General features: G+C 52.2%; 1 protein-coding gene across 10 annotated transcripts in view; it reads right to left on the reverse strand.

Annotated features, from left to right (window-relative positions):
• The window catches only part of SEPTIN9 (septin 9), a 177925-nt gene that overhangs the window by 16549 nt on the left and 146692 nt on the right, over positions 1–14684 (reverse strand). The window contains exon 1 of one of the 10 annotated variants that reach the window (XM_061144714.1): positions 12330–12496. The exons of the other annotated variants lie outside the window; for them this stretch is intronic. The gene's annotated coding sequence lies outside the window, so the exon portion shown is untranslated. Of the gene's footprint in view, positions 1–12329; positions 12497–14684 lie in introns of those variants that run through there. 10 annotated transcript variants of the gene reach the window in all.

Below are 14684 nucleotides of genomic sequence, written 5' to 3' on the forward strand. Positions count from 1 at the left end.
GATGGCAGTGATGTGTGTGGATCCTCAATGAGCCTCCAGAGTCGTATAGGGAGGGGACACCCAACCAATACTGAGTGAATGGGGTCTTGGGGGAAGACCCTCAAGGCGGGGCACAGGGAGGGAGGGGTTCTGCTGTCCCAAGCTGCCCACAGCCCCTCCACGAAAACAGTCAGACCCACCTCCAGACCTGCCTTCTCCTGACCCATCCCCACCCCCAAGACCTCTGTCCAAGCCACCTCCTCCAATGGCTTCTGCCCAAGGCTCACTCTCTTCCCTGTTACCTCGGTTTTTCTTTCATACCCAAACTTTATCAAATGCTATTAATAGGAAAAAGGAAGTTCTTAACAGAAAAGAAGTTTCACATTTACATCCAAGATGACTTTCACTACAGCCTCTGCACGCAAACAGAGAAAGAGGAGCTGCCCTCTTCAAAAGCGGGAAACGCATGTTCAGAGAAGTTAAGTAACCTATCCAAGGTCACACAGCACTACCAGCTGCTGCTCTCCACTGCTCCTACTTGGGAATCCTTGGGAAAGGGGATGGAGGGGGCAGCATAGACTGCCACTGCCTCTCCTTCCCGGAGCCACACTCTGAGGGATGCCAGGTTTGCTGGGGTATGTGTGTGTGTGTGGGGGGGGGGGGGGGGGGGGCGGTGACCCCTGGGACAGCATCACTTCTGCTCCACTGGGTCAGCCACTCTCTCTCAGACCCAGGGCAACATCCCCGCCCACCACAGTGCCACCCTCCTCTGGGAAAAGACAGCCCAAGTGACCAACTGGGCGGGGCGACCTGACACGCTGGTTTACACCCTCCCTCCAGCCTGATCACTTTCTTTACTGCGGTAAAACAGACGCAAGTTACAACTGCAACCCCTTTGACCATGTTAAGTGTTCATGTTAGCATCATTACTTACATTAATGATGGCATGTAACCGTCACCACTATCTACCTCCAAACGCTTTTATCATCCTGGTCAGAAGCTCTGAGCCCATTTAACACTAACTCCCCTTCCCCCGATCCCGTAGGCTCTGTCCTATCTCTGTGAATCTGGCTCCACTAGGAACCTCATATAAGTGGAATCACTTCTAAGTATTTGTCCTTTTATGTCAGGCTTCCTTCACAAGCATCATGTCCTCGAGGCTCCCCCCTGCTCCAGTATGGGTCACAATTTCATTCCTTTTCACGTCTGAATAATATTCCATTGTTTATCCATTCATTCATCAGTGGACACTTAAGAGGTTTCCACCTTTTGATTATGATGAATAATGCTGCTATGAACATGGGTGGACATGTGTCTGTTACAGTCCTTGCTTTCAAGTTTTCCAGTATCCAGCCTAATTACCAATATTAATAGAACCCAGCTGGTGCTCAGAGAGGCCACAGTTTGGACAAGTAGGTGACACAGTCACCCTACCGTCAAAGCAAGGGGCAGTACCCCCTGCAGACTTTGCGGCTGGGAACCAGGGCCTTGGATTCTCATTCTGGCTCCACGTGGAGAGTCCTTCCACCCTGCTCTTCACTCCCTGATCTGACTTTGCAAGATCTTCAAACCCAAGGTCATATGTAGCTGAATCAGTGGTACCCCCAACTCCTAGGCCAGGGGGTGGCACAAGGCAGCTCTGAAAGGTCATCTACTCGAGGATGAAAGGGCAAAGACAATGCGGTAAATCTACACAGCGGACTATGGGCCATTCAAAGCACTTACGTCCTAGATGAATGGATACAAAGATGTTGTATATGTGTAGGATGGAATATTACCCAGTCATAAAAAACGAATGAAATAATACCACGTGCACCTACATGGGTGGACCTGGAGATTATCAAAGTCAGTAAAGTAAGGCAGCAGAGAACGACAAATATCATAGGATATCACTAACATGTGGAATCTAAAAAATAATACCTTGACCTTATTTACAAAACAGAAACAGACCCACAGACAAAGAAAACAAACTTATACCAAAGGCAGAAGAGGGGGAGGTAAATTAGGGATTTGGGATTGGCAGATAAAAATTACTTTAAATAAAACAGGTAACAAGGTCTTACTGTATAGCACAGGGAAATATGTCCAATATATTGTAATAAACTAAAATGGAAAATAATCTGAAAAATAATGTATAAATGTAAAGAATATGTATGCATGTATATATATATATATGTATGTGTGTGTGTGTGGAATTGAATCACTTTGTTGTACACCAGAAACTAACCCAACACTGTAAATCAACCGTGTGTGTATGCATGCTAAGTCTCTTTCAGTCATGTCTAACTCTTTGCAAACCTACAGACTGTAGCCCACCAGGTCCCTCTGTCCAGGGGATTCTCCAGGCAAGAATACTGGAGTGGGTTGCCATGCCCTCCTCCAGGGGAATCTTCCTGACCTGGGAATTGAACCTGGATGTCCTGCATTGCCAGTGGATTCTTTATCACTGACCTGTAAATCAACAGTACTCAAAAAAAAAAAAAAAATTAGCATCAACATATACATACTATCGTGAGGAAAAGAGCTAGTGGGAAGCTGCTATAAAGCTCGGGGAGCTCAGCTCAGAGCTCTGTGATGACCTAGAGGGGTGGGATGGGGGGAGGGGAGGGATGTTCAAGACGGGGGTCGGGGGGGGGGAATGTATGTATACATATGGCCGATTCACCGTGTTGTATAGCAGAAACTATCACAACACTGTTAATCAACCATACTCCAATTAAAAAAATTTTTAAAAAGCGCTGATGTCCCGACACGCTATAACAGATGAACCTTGAAAATACTATGCTCAGTGAAGAAGCCAGACGTGAAAGGCCACATATGGTATGAGTCCATTTAAATGAAATGTCCAGAAGAGGCAAATCCATTAAGACAGAGAGCAGATGGGGGCAGCCAGGGGCTGGACCCTCACGCCTATGGGACTTCCTTTTGGGGGATAAACAAGACTCTGATGCTGGGAAAGATTGACGGCAAAAGGAGAAGGGGGTGGCAGAGGATGAAATGGTTAGACAGCATCACCGACTTAATGGGCGTGACTTTGAGCAAATGCTGGGAGACAGTGGAGGACAGAGGAGCCTGGCATGCTGCAGTCCGTGGGGTCAGAGTCGAACACGACTTAGCGACTGAACAACAACATTTTCTGAAACTAGATACAACATTGAGAATAAGCCCCACTGATGCACACGCTAAATGGGTGAATTGTACAGGGTGGGGATTCTATCTCAATGAGCTGTTATATGAAGACAGAAAAGTCGCTGCTGGTGCAGATGGACTGAAAAGAACCCACTGTACCCAGGAGTGCCCACCAGCCAGCTACACAGCTTGTGGACAGCTGAGGCCAAGACGCCCCCACTCAGGCCTAAGGTTCCTGTGCCCCCCACCCCACCCCCCAGGCTGTCCAGCTGCACAAGCAGCCCCGTCATCTCCCAGCAAGGACGTTCAGACGAACCGGAGGAAACCTTGGCAGTGTCTCTCCGCAGGCCTCTGATTTGAGCCCAGGCCTGCAACCCTGGTGGGCGAGCCCCTGCCCCCTCCTTCGCCACAAGGGCCTGTAAGTCCGCCTTTTCTCAGGAACTGATGGGGAGGGGTGTGCTCTTAAATCGGGGAGGAAGGGGTTCCATCCTCTTCCATCCACATGCCTTCACAGGGGGCTCTAGGTTGCAGCCCCGAGCCAGTGCCGGCTTCAGGCTTCTGCTCCAAGGGACAAACTCTTTCCCCCTACCCTGGGGTCTGTGTATCGCTGTCTGTGGCTGGCTGGGATGCAGCCACCAGAGAGGAGCCCGCAGAGGGTTTACACTTCATTGCAGCTCCTGGGCGATCATGGGCGGGGGCCCAGCAGGCTTGCAACACCCAAGGGTCACTCTTCTCTGCCACCCCTCCCTGTCTGTCCTGCTGTCCTTCCTGCAGCCCAGAAACATCCCTGAAGATTCCACCCTCTCCGAGCATCAGCCTCCGCTGCTCGACATTGCTCCCAGCCGGAGGGGCACCCGTGTCATAGCCAGGGACACAGCCCAGGACCAGGCTCTCAGGCTAAAGCCGACTCGATGCTCCTTATCTTCCCCAGTCCTCCCCAGGTACACCGGCACCGTCACCCCCACAGGCCCTGCTCAGTCACTGCCCACAGTGGCTGAGCAGAAAGCAAGGCTGACCTGTCTACGGACACCCACGAGACCACCCAACAGGAGCCAGCGTCACCAGGCAGATCCATGCAGGAGCTTGATGTTGGGGGTCATAGGGACCTGTCCACCACATACTCTTCCCGCAGGAAAGGCCCCGCCCCCCGCCCTTGATGAAGCCTTCCTTCCCCTGTCCCACCCTCGTCCAGGTTCTTCTCCAAGTAACGGTCTCCTGCCTTCACCCTGCAACTATGCACACACGTGCACTGGCGGGTGGACCTTGGAGACGTAACTGTCCTAGAAAAGATGTCAAAGAAATGGCTATAAGAACAGTCCTGAGAAAGAAGAGCAGAGCTGGAACAATCACATTTTCTAACTTTAGATAATATTATTGATGCAAAGCTACGGTCATCAAAACAGTATAGTACTGGCTATAAAAACAGACATGCAGATGAATGGAACATATTATAAAGTCCAGATATAAATTTACACACTTATGATCAATTAATCTATGACAAAGAAGGCAAGAATATACAACAGGGTAAAGACAGTCTGTTCAATCAGTGGTGCTGGGAACACTGGACAGCTACATATAAAAGAATGAAATCAGAACAGTCTCTTATACCGTATACAAAAATAACTCAAAACAGATTAAAGGCTTAAAAGACCAGAAACCATAAAACTCCTAGAGGAAAACATGGGCAGAACACTCTTTGATATAAATCAAAGCAATATTTTTTTGGATTTGGCTCCTAAAGTAAAGGAAATAAAGCAAAGGTAAACAAATGAGACCTAATTAAACTTAAAAACCTTTTCACAGTAAAGGAAATCATCAATAAAATGAAATGATAATGCCCTGAGTATGAGAAAATATTTGCAAATGACATGACATACAAGGACAGGGAAGCCTAGCATGCTGCAGTCCATGGGGTTGCAAAGAGTCAGACATGACTGAGCAACTGAAGAACAAATGATGTATAAGGGATTCATATCCAACATACATAAACAGCTCATACCATTCAACAACCTGATTACAAAATGGGCACAAGAACTGAACAGAAACTTTTCCAAAGAGGAGATGCAGATGGCCAACAGGCAGAGGAAAAGATGCTCAACGTCACTAATTATCAGGGAAATGCAAATCAAAATCACGAGGACATATCACCTCACACGTGTCAGAATGGCTGTCATCAAAAAGAGTACCACAAATGCTGGTGAGGATGTGCAGAAAAGGGAATCCTCATACACTGTTCGTGGGAATGTAAACCGCGGTAGCCAGTGTAGAAAACAGTATGGAGGTTTCTTGAAAATTTTAAAATAGAACTATCCTACGACCCAGCAACTCCACTTCGGGATATATATCTGAAAAAGCCAAAAACACTAAGTTGAAAAGATACATATACCCTCATGTTCACAGCAGCATTCTTTACAATTGTCGAGATGTGAAAGCAACCTAAGTATCCATCAACAGATGAATGAATACAGAAGATGTGGTACACAGACACACACAAAAGATTACAGTATCATAAAAAATAATAATAATAATTCTGCCACTTGCAGCAACATATGTGGACTTGGAGGGCATTATGCTAAGTGAAATAAGTCAGACAGAGAAAGACAAACACTATACGAGATCACCAGTATGTGGAATCTAAAAAATACAGCAAACTAGCGAATATAACAAGAAAGAAGCAGACTCACAGATATAGAGAAGAAACCAGTAGTTACCAGTGGGGAGAGGGAAGTGGGCAGGGGCAATAAAGGGGTGGGGGATTAAGAGGTACAAACTATTATGTATAAAATAAGCCAGAAGAATATATTGCACAATATAGGTAATATGGTCAATAGTTTATAGTAACTATAAATGGAGTATAATCTTTAAAAAGTGTGAATCACTATATTGCACACCTACAACGCATAATATTGTCCATCACCTATATTTCAATTATAAAACATGGTTAATGAACAGTAGAAAAAGATCCTGGGGTCCCAGTGGACCAAGACCATCACAATGATACATTCAAGGAACATTTACTGAGCACCTATTACACAGTAACAAAAAGAAGATACTATATAGGCTTGAGGTCAGTCTGAATGAAAACAATGGTGGCACATAGGAACAAGTTCATTTATTCAAATGTTCATCAGCCAAAACTTCCAGGCAGATTCATAGTAATCCCTTACAAGCAAGGAATCCAATCTGGCACAGCATTTTCCTGTGACGTATCACAAACCTCTTTTAGAAGCTGTTAAAAGATAAGGAGTCTCTCCCTAAAATAAGTACACATGAAGACAGGCAATAAATTGCGAATAAATCTGGACAATTTGTGGGGTTCATCAAAGAACCCCGTAGCTTTCTTGATGAAACTAACTTGGTCTAACGAGAACTTAGAATTTAATCACTTTATTTCTGAATTGGAACTTCTCAACATACAAAGATATTGTGGGTTCCATGGTCAGAAAAGGGTGAGGAAGAGTTTTAAGAAAATGATTAGGGAATCCCATGGTGGTCCAGTGGTTAGGACTCAAGAGTTTCCACTGCAGGGACATCCCTGGTTGGGGAACTAGATCCCAAAAGCTACGAGGCACAGCCAAAAAATGAAAAAAAAAAAAAAAAAAAAGATGAAAAATAACAACAAAAAAAATCAGGGTGGGGGGACTTACCTGGTGGTACAGTGGATAAGAATTCGCCTGCCAATGCAGGGGACGCGGGTTCGATCCCTGGTGCGGGAAGATACCACATGCCGCAGAGCAACAAAGCCTGCACGTCTGCAGCTACTGAGCCTGTGCCCCGCCGCAAGAGAAGCCGCTGCACTGAGAAGCCCGTGCACCCACCGCAACTAGAAAACAGCCCCTGCTCGCCACAACTAAAGAGAGCCCGAGTGCGCAACCAAGATCCAGAGCAACCTCATGGGCTGCGACCTCATGGGCTGCAGCCCGCCAGGTTCCTGTCTGTGGGGATTCTCCAGGCAAGAACACTGGAGTGGGTAGCCTATCCCTTCTCCAGGGGATCTTCCCCAACCCAGGGGTCGAACCGGGGTCTTCTGCACTGCAGGCGGATTCTTTACCAGCTGAGCTACCAGGGAAGCCCAAAAGAAATAAATAAATTTAAAAAATTGTTTGATGATCAAAGGCAGGAAAAGAGGGAAAGGGCAGAGGTTATGAACAGCTGGTCTCCATCCCTGAGCCCAAGGAGAAAGCTGTGAGGGATGGGCAGGGAGATAAGGGCTGTCATTCCCTGCGGGGCTTTGAAACAGAATCTTTTCCCATTTACCAGATTCCGCTTTTCCTTGTGTCCCCATGAACCTACCCCAGCCACTACAAACTCCCCATAAATGTCACAGGGGAACTTCCTGTTCCCCTCTAAAGATGGAAACACTGAATACAAATGACTGAATTTTGCAAATCTGTGCAGGCCGGGAATCAAGGCATGCATTTTTAAAGCGTACACGGCTCATCTAATTCAATAAGTAGTTCCAAATCGAATTACACTTCACACTTTGTACAGGGCAGGAAGCGTCTCCCCGAAGCCCGAAGAGGAACCGGGAGGCCAGAAATCTGAGAGCCTGCCCTCTGGCCTGAAAGCCGCCTTAGAGATCCAGCACAAAGGCAAAGGCCTCTCCGAAGAAAGACGGGAGTTTGCAAACGCCAGGAGTTGCATCTCTTTCCCCATTGGAGCCCGTGATCTTTCCCAAGAGGAGACTCAAAACAAAATCGCAGCTTCAGGGTTTCTGTGCAGGGACAGATTGGGTGGAAAGACTTCCCATGACCCCGCGCCCTTTGCAAGACCCGAGAGGGGACAGGGTAGGAACAGCCCCTGCTCCCACCCAACTCCATTCATTCAGGAGCCCAGGGCGCCCCAAAGTCCAGCGGGGGGGTGATTCCCCACTTTTACTGCCCGCCCTTGTCTCTCGCCAAACCCTTTAAAGCAAACGTCTTCCCTTTTGTCTGGGAAAGAATCTCAAGAACCTCTTCACTTCTGCCAACACGGTTTCAATTGGCGTCGGTCGGTGGAGCCAGATTTGGACGGCATCCAACGCTCAGCCCGCACCCCCCACCCCCTTCTGGAAGAGGCCCCCTTCTGTTCTTTCATTTCCAGCCCGCCTCCCGCCCCCCTCCTCCAGCAGAGTTCCTCACCCGGGTTTAGCAGCCTATTGAGACATCAATCTTTGGTCAGAGCAGGCTCCAACCTGCACCGCGTCCTAGGCACCTTCCTAAAACTTGGTGTGCAGAACCAAGTGCCGCCGAATCCGAGAGGCGGAGGAGGCCAGGGATGAGGCCTCCGACTTCCTGTGTCAAGGGATTTATCTTTCATTCCGTGTTCCGCCGCCCACACTCGCCTCGAAGGCTCAGGGAATGTGCCCCCGAGCCGCCTCCCGCCCCAGGGAACCTTCCAGCAGGATAGACCCTGCCCCAAGGCAAACCCAGAATCCAGCCCGCCCACCACGTCCAAGCGGTCAGCCACAGAGATTCCGTTAGTTCTTGGCAAGTGCTCACAAAGTTAAAGAGAGAAAGAGAAGACCTTCCCCCACAGATGGGTGGAAAGTGGCCATTTGTCACGGGGTGGAGTCCCCCAGCCCCCTCTCCTATCAGCAGGACTGTCAGCAGACACACACCAGAGGTCCGTGCTGGGGAGGCTGGGGGCGCCCCCTCCCGCAACTGATGAGATCATGTAAAATAACAAAAACTAGACAGGGTCCTCTGGGGTGCAAGAGAGCGGCCCCCTGCCAGGATCTAAGTAGGAAAAGAGCTCCCCTCCCCAAAGATACCAAGCAATTCTCTTGTCAGATCATCTGCTCAGGCTCCGAGATGCTGCCTAATAAGTTCTCCTCCCCCACCCCCCCAAAGGGCCCCCTACCCACCCTAGTCCCTTCAGAGAGGCGGGGGTCTGAAGGCACGGCCAGGGAGGGGGCTGAGCAGGGAGGGGAGAGTTCTAGGCCAGGAGCGGAAGCCTGACCAATGACCCCGTAAGGAGGGAGGACACCTCATACCACTAGTTGCAGGGGCCGGGAAGGTTGTGGGGAAGGCGGGAAGGGTCAGCAGCTCTGGGCCCTTTTGAACCATGTCACCGTCCACCGGCAGCTCCAGCTCTGGGCTGATGTGAGTCGAGGCCGCTGAAGGCATGTCCCCCCTCTCCACCTCCAGCTTCTTCCTACTCAGGTCAGGGGGTCAGGAAGCAGAGCACTCAGAGCCTGGGAACCCGCGCGGCCCCTCAGACGGCTCGCTCCGTGTCCACTCTGCAGAAAGCCTGCCTAGATTGTGCCCACCTGCCCGCGGGGCTGCCCGGAGCCCTGCCTGCCGGAAAGGCCCCCCTGCTCCCCAACCCACGCAGTGCCTAGCCCCTGCTCTCCCAGGGGAGCACCTGGGCAGAGCAGATGTGCCAGGGCAGGTCTGTGACATCTTAGGACACACACTGAGCCACAAAGTCAAATGCTCCCTGAAGCGAGATGGGGATGGTGAGCTCAGGGATACACATGCACCCATCAACCGCAGGCTCACCCCACAAAAAAGCAGTGTGTGTGGACAGCATGCCTCACCCCCTCGGGACACATGTGCAACACCCCTGAAACACTGCCCATGGGAGATGCTGGCCACGGGCAGGGTGCACACACACTCCCGAGCCCCATGTGGGTTGGACACCAGGCAGAGTCCCGCTTCCTGCACCTCCTGCACGCTCACAATGTGCATGACACGAACCTTGGGTGCACCGCTGGACTTGGGGCTCTGACCAGACAGAGCTGCCGGCCCTTTGAAGGGGTCACCCCTCACCCCAACTTCTCCTCTGCTGCTCCTCCTCTGTCTCCGGGTTCTCCATTGCCTCGCTGGCTCCTCCTCTACCTATAGAACCAGTCTGGTCCCAGCTGGACACTCCCCCCGGTGATCCTGCCCATGCTCTAAGCGTCAAATGCCAACCTCTGACCAGATTCATATAACCAGAGCCAATCATGACTCAGCAGAGATGGCCCACTGTGCCAGGCCCCCTGCCCAGAGCTGGGTATCCTTGGCCCCTGCCCTAGTGAAGCCTGGATGCCTCCCACTGAACATGCCGCCAACTGAGCTCTGGGCCCATCCGTGCCACTCGCCCCCATGAGTAATGGCATCTCCACTGATCCAGTTACTACAGCTGGAAACCCAGGGGCCAGCCCTGGTTCCTCCTTCCATTGGCCCACATCCAGTCATCCACCCAAATCCTATCAATCTGAATCCAACACATCTGAAGGCAGTCACCTGGCCTCCCAACCTCCATGGCTCCCACAAGTCAAGCCATCCCCATTAAGCCCCCCACGCCCCACCCCACCGTAGGGTCTATCCATCTCAAGGCACCAGGAAGGCCTGTTTAAAACAAATTCATCACGTTGCTCCCCTGGCTTGAAAGCCTGACTGGGTCCCCCTGCACCTGGGATAACACAAGATCCCCAAGGCCCCAGAATCCTGCAGCTGGGACCCTGTTCCATCCCAGACTCCCCATGTGACCCTGAACAAGTAACTTAACCTCTCAATGCCTCAGGTTTCTGTTGGGTAATACGAGATAATATCTGCCTTGTAAGAGTTCTGTGAGGACCAAACGAGATACTTACAAAGCACAGAGACTAGAGCCTGGCACGGCCAATGCACAGAGCACGTGTTAATAAAATAGAAGCCCATGCCCAGCTCTCCAGTTTCGACGTGTGCACCATCTCCCTGGCTCCTCTCCTCAAACAAGGCTCCCCAGAGAGGGCCTCCCTTGGCGCTGCTCTGGGGGACTCCCGGTGTCCCTTGGTTCTCCACCCGAGTGCCCCTACGCACAGCCTGCAACTGCAAGGTCTGTCTCCTCTGCTGCTCACAAAACCTCACACATCCCACAGCCCAGTACGTAAGATGTCGAATGAGTGAATGAAAGGTCAGCTCGCTGCCTCCCGCCCTCCTCTCTTCCCAGAGCATTATGGGACCGCTGCTCCCAGGTCGGTGCAGGCGGCCTCTCTGCAGCCCTGGCCCCTCCGCGAGGCTCCCGCGGTGCTGGCCTGCATCCTTTCCCACGGGCTTCCCGGGCTTCCCTCCGCTCAGCCTTCCGCGTGTGCCAGCATGTGAATGAGATGTGAACGATTTCCGGTTTCCATCTCCCTTCTGGAACCACAAAGCATCTTGGCGGAAGGATGGATGCACTTCCTGGGACAGCTCTTGCCCATTCAGGAAATTCTGCTCAGGAAACCGTCAGTGGGGGCACGGGGGTGCCCACAGAGGGAGAGGAGACTGGGCGGCCCCTAATCCCTACCCCCTTCCTTGTGCTTGTGCCCTAAGCTGCTTCAGTTGTGTTCATGTTCGACTCTTTGCCACCCTATGGACTGGGGCCCGCCAGGCTCCTCTGTCCATGGGCTTCTCCGGGCAAGAATACTGGAGTGTGTTGCCATGCCTTCCTCCAGGGAATCTTCCTGACCCAGGGATCAAACCCATGTCTCTATGTCTCTTGCCTTAGCAGGAGGGCTCTTTACCACTAGCGTCACCTGGGAAGCCCACCAGCTTCCTCACCTGCCCCTAACTGGGGCCTCAGGGCATGTGAGGTCCCTCCCTGAAGCTTGGGCAGGGCAGGCAAGAGTGCTGGAGGGGCGGGCGTGGGCAGGGGGACCTCAGGTTCGAACACCTGGGCCCACCCGGGGCTCTGTCTCAACCCTGAAACCTCAGCCATGCCGCTCTGCACTGCAGCTGACCTGGCCAGTGCTACAGCGAGGACTGGGTCCCTGCGTGCAGTGGCCGGGCCACCAGGCGCTAGGCATCCATTAATTTGCTGTCCTGCAGTCAAAGGTGACATAGCAGCAGCCTAAACTTAACAGTGATTGGGTCAGCTGGCAAAGTATTAATCACGACCCAAGCAGGGCTCTGCAGAAGGCCCCTAGAGCACTCGGTCCTGGCCCCCAGGAGCTCGGCCAGGAACATAAGAGGAGGGCTGACTGCCATCCGGGCTGGCCTGCGCACAGCACTTTACAGTTTACAGAGCGCTCAGACTTGCTTTATCGTATCCGATCCTCGCCTTCACATCCTTCCTTAGACTCTACATTTCCTGCCATAATTAGCTGACACTTTTGAAATCAGACCAAAATAACAAGAGCTATAGTAACAACACGTTCTCCTACAAGTTGAGACAAAAGTTAAAGAAAGGGGCTCGCCGGTCCCCAGGGCCTCCCACGCTTCCTAGGACCCAGCAGGCCCACAGGCAGGCTCCCAACCGACCCCCTACACCCTCCACACCCGGTGGGGACCTACTGTGGACCGAGAATGTCCGGCGTCCTCCAACCGATCGATCTGTGCCTCTGAAGGAGCTTCGCCTCAGTCAGCACAGGACCTGGAGGCCCCCCCAGCCCCCGAGGGTGGGAGCCTGTCCCCTCCCAGGTCTCCCCAACCGGCGGCTCCGGGAAGGAGCCACATTCATATGGTAATTTCTGCCTGTGAACTGGCGAGGAGCACAGGCCTCCTCCAGCTGCCGGGAGGGCGGGGAGGGCCAGGAGGAGGCGGGAGGAAGCCGGACCGCCCCGCCGCCTTCCCGGGACTGCGCCAGTGGGCCCTCCCCTGGCGTAATGATGAGAGTGGACACAGCAGGCGCCCAGACGTGCACACGGGTGAGTCTTTGCTGGATGCACTTGTGCGGTGGCTTAAAAAGACAAGCAACACGCATTCGTTCTGCAGCTTAACTTTTCTGCCTGCGATGCACACAACAGTCCAGAAAGGGTGTAGCTTGTTGCTCCTGCAGATTCTGGGGGGAAGAGCAGTCACCCTCACACCCTCCCTGGACCCCAGAGGCCGACCTCCCCTGAGCCCTGCATTTCCACCCGCCCAGGAAGGATGCACCTCCCGCTCCCGCCAGGAATGGGGAGGGGGTTGCATCCTCGTCCCCACCTTCCCACTGGGGGAGGGGTCTGACCCCGCCCACTCCTCCCACCCACTTCCTCTTTCACTGCCAGTACCTCACTGTCACGAGCCCTGTCTCCCCTGGAGAGGACACACAAGCCTTCCTTCTCCCCTTCCTGCCTTGTCCTGGGCCCTGTGCAGGCCAAGGAAACCAGAAGTCAGTGGCAGGACCCAACAGGCTCCTCCGCTCCTTGATCTCATCCCCAACTCCTCCCTGCATTAATTCCTCATTGATTCATCCTGTTCCACGAAGCTTGGCCCTGGACTCACAGTGAAACCAAAGAACCCCCAGCCAATTGCACAGAGACACAGACTCCAGACTTGACATACAGTGCTCACAGCCACTGGGAGTGGGGCCCAAGGGACCAACAGTGCACCCCCACTGGGAGCTGGTGAGCCAAGTGTTCCCAACTGACTGTGCGGGTCCCCGAGAGAAATGAAAACACATGCTGCCAACCCAAACTTGGACCCCAGTGCTCACTGCAGCACAAGTCACGTGAGCTACCAAGTGGACACAGCCCACACAGATGCCCATCAACCCGTGAATGGACAAACACAACGTGGTGCAACTGTCAAAATGGAATACTATGCAGCCATAAACAGGAATAGAGCATGGACACATTACTGATGGATGAACCCTGAAAACATTACACTAAGTGAAAGACGCCAGATACAAACGGCCACCCGTTTAAAAAAAAGAAAAAGAAAGCCATTTACTACATGATTCTACTAATAGAAGATACCTATGATAGGCAAATTCACAGACAGAAGGCAGATTCGTGGTTGCCAGGCGCTAGAAGCAGGGAGTAGAATAGAAAATGACCACTAATGGACTTAAGACCTCTGAGGGGTGGTGACAAAAGTATTCTGGAATTGGTGATGATGGTAACTTTGTAAGTATACGGGAAACCACTGAATTGTACACAATAAAAGGGAGCATTTTCTGGAATGTGGATTATATCTCCATAAAGCTATTATCAACAACAAGAAAGCCGATGACTGTGCTCCCCAGGGAACCAGAACGACAACGCTGTCCTCTGGTCCACAGCTGCCCCCCACCACACCCCGCACCAATCCAGCCTGCACGCCCCTCCCTGCCTTTCCATTCAGCAGCCTGTGTGTGTGTGTGTGTGTGTGTGTGTGTTGGGGGGTGATTCTGGTGACTTCTCCACCTGTGCAGCCCACTCCTCACACCACCAGTGCTCGTAAGGACTCAACATGAATTTTTAACAAGGGGCCTGCCTCAGCGTCACGGGCTAGAACCTGTCAAGTCACAGAACGACCCGGAAGCAAGCCCTGTTTACAGAAGGAAGCCTCACCCTGAAAGGAGGGGGATGCCGCAGCAAAAGCAGCCAGTCAGCAATCTGGCTGAACGTGGCCCATCCCGGATCTCTGGGCAGGAGGGACAAGAAGTGAAAACCTTTGCTACCCAGGACACACACTCAGACCCCTTCATTGTGCCTGAACCAGCGGGGTGCAGCCGCCATGGGCCAGCACCCACCTGCACCCCACTACCGCCTGCCTGACCAGCCAGGTGCTGAGGCTGGTCAGAGTCCTGAGCGCTAGCTGCTGCTGCTGCTAAGCCGCTTCAGTCGCGTCCGACGCCGTGCGACCCCACAGACGGCAGCCCACCAGGCTCCGCCGTCCCTGGGATTCTCCAGGCGAGAGTACTGGAGTGGGGTGCCACTGCCTTCTCCGGAGCGCTAGCTAGTG

This window comes from Dama dama, chromosome 5 (assembly GCF_033118175.1).
Source record: "Dama dama isolate Ldn47 chromosome 5, ASM3311817v1, whole genome shotgun sequence".
NCBI classification, from domain to species: Eukaryota; Metazoa; Chordata; class Mammalia; order Artiodactyla; family Cervidae; genus Dama; species Dama dama.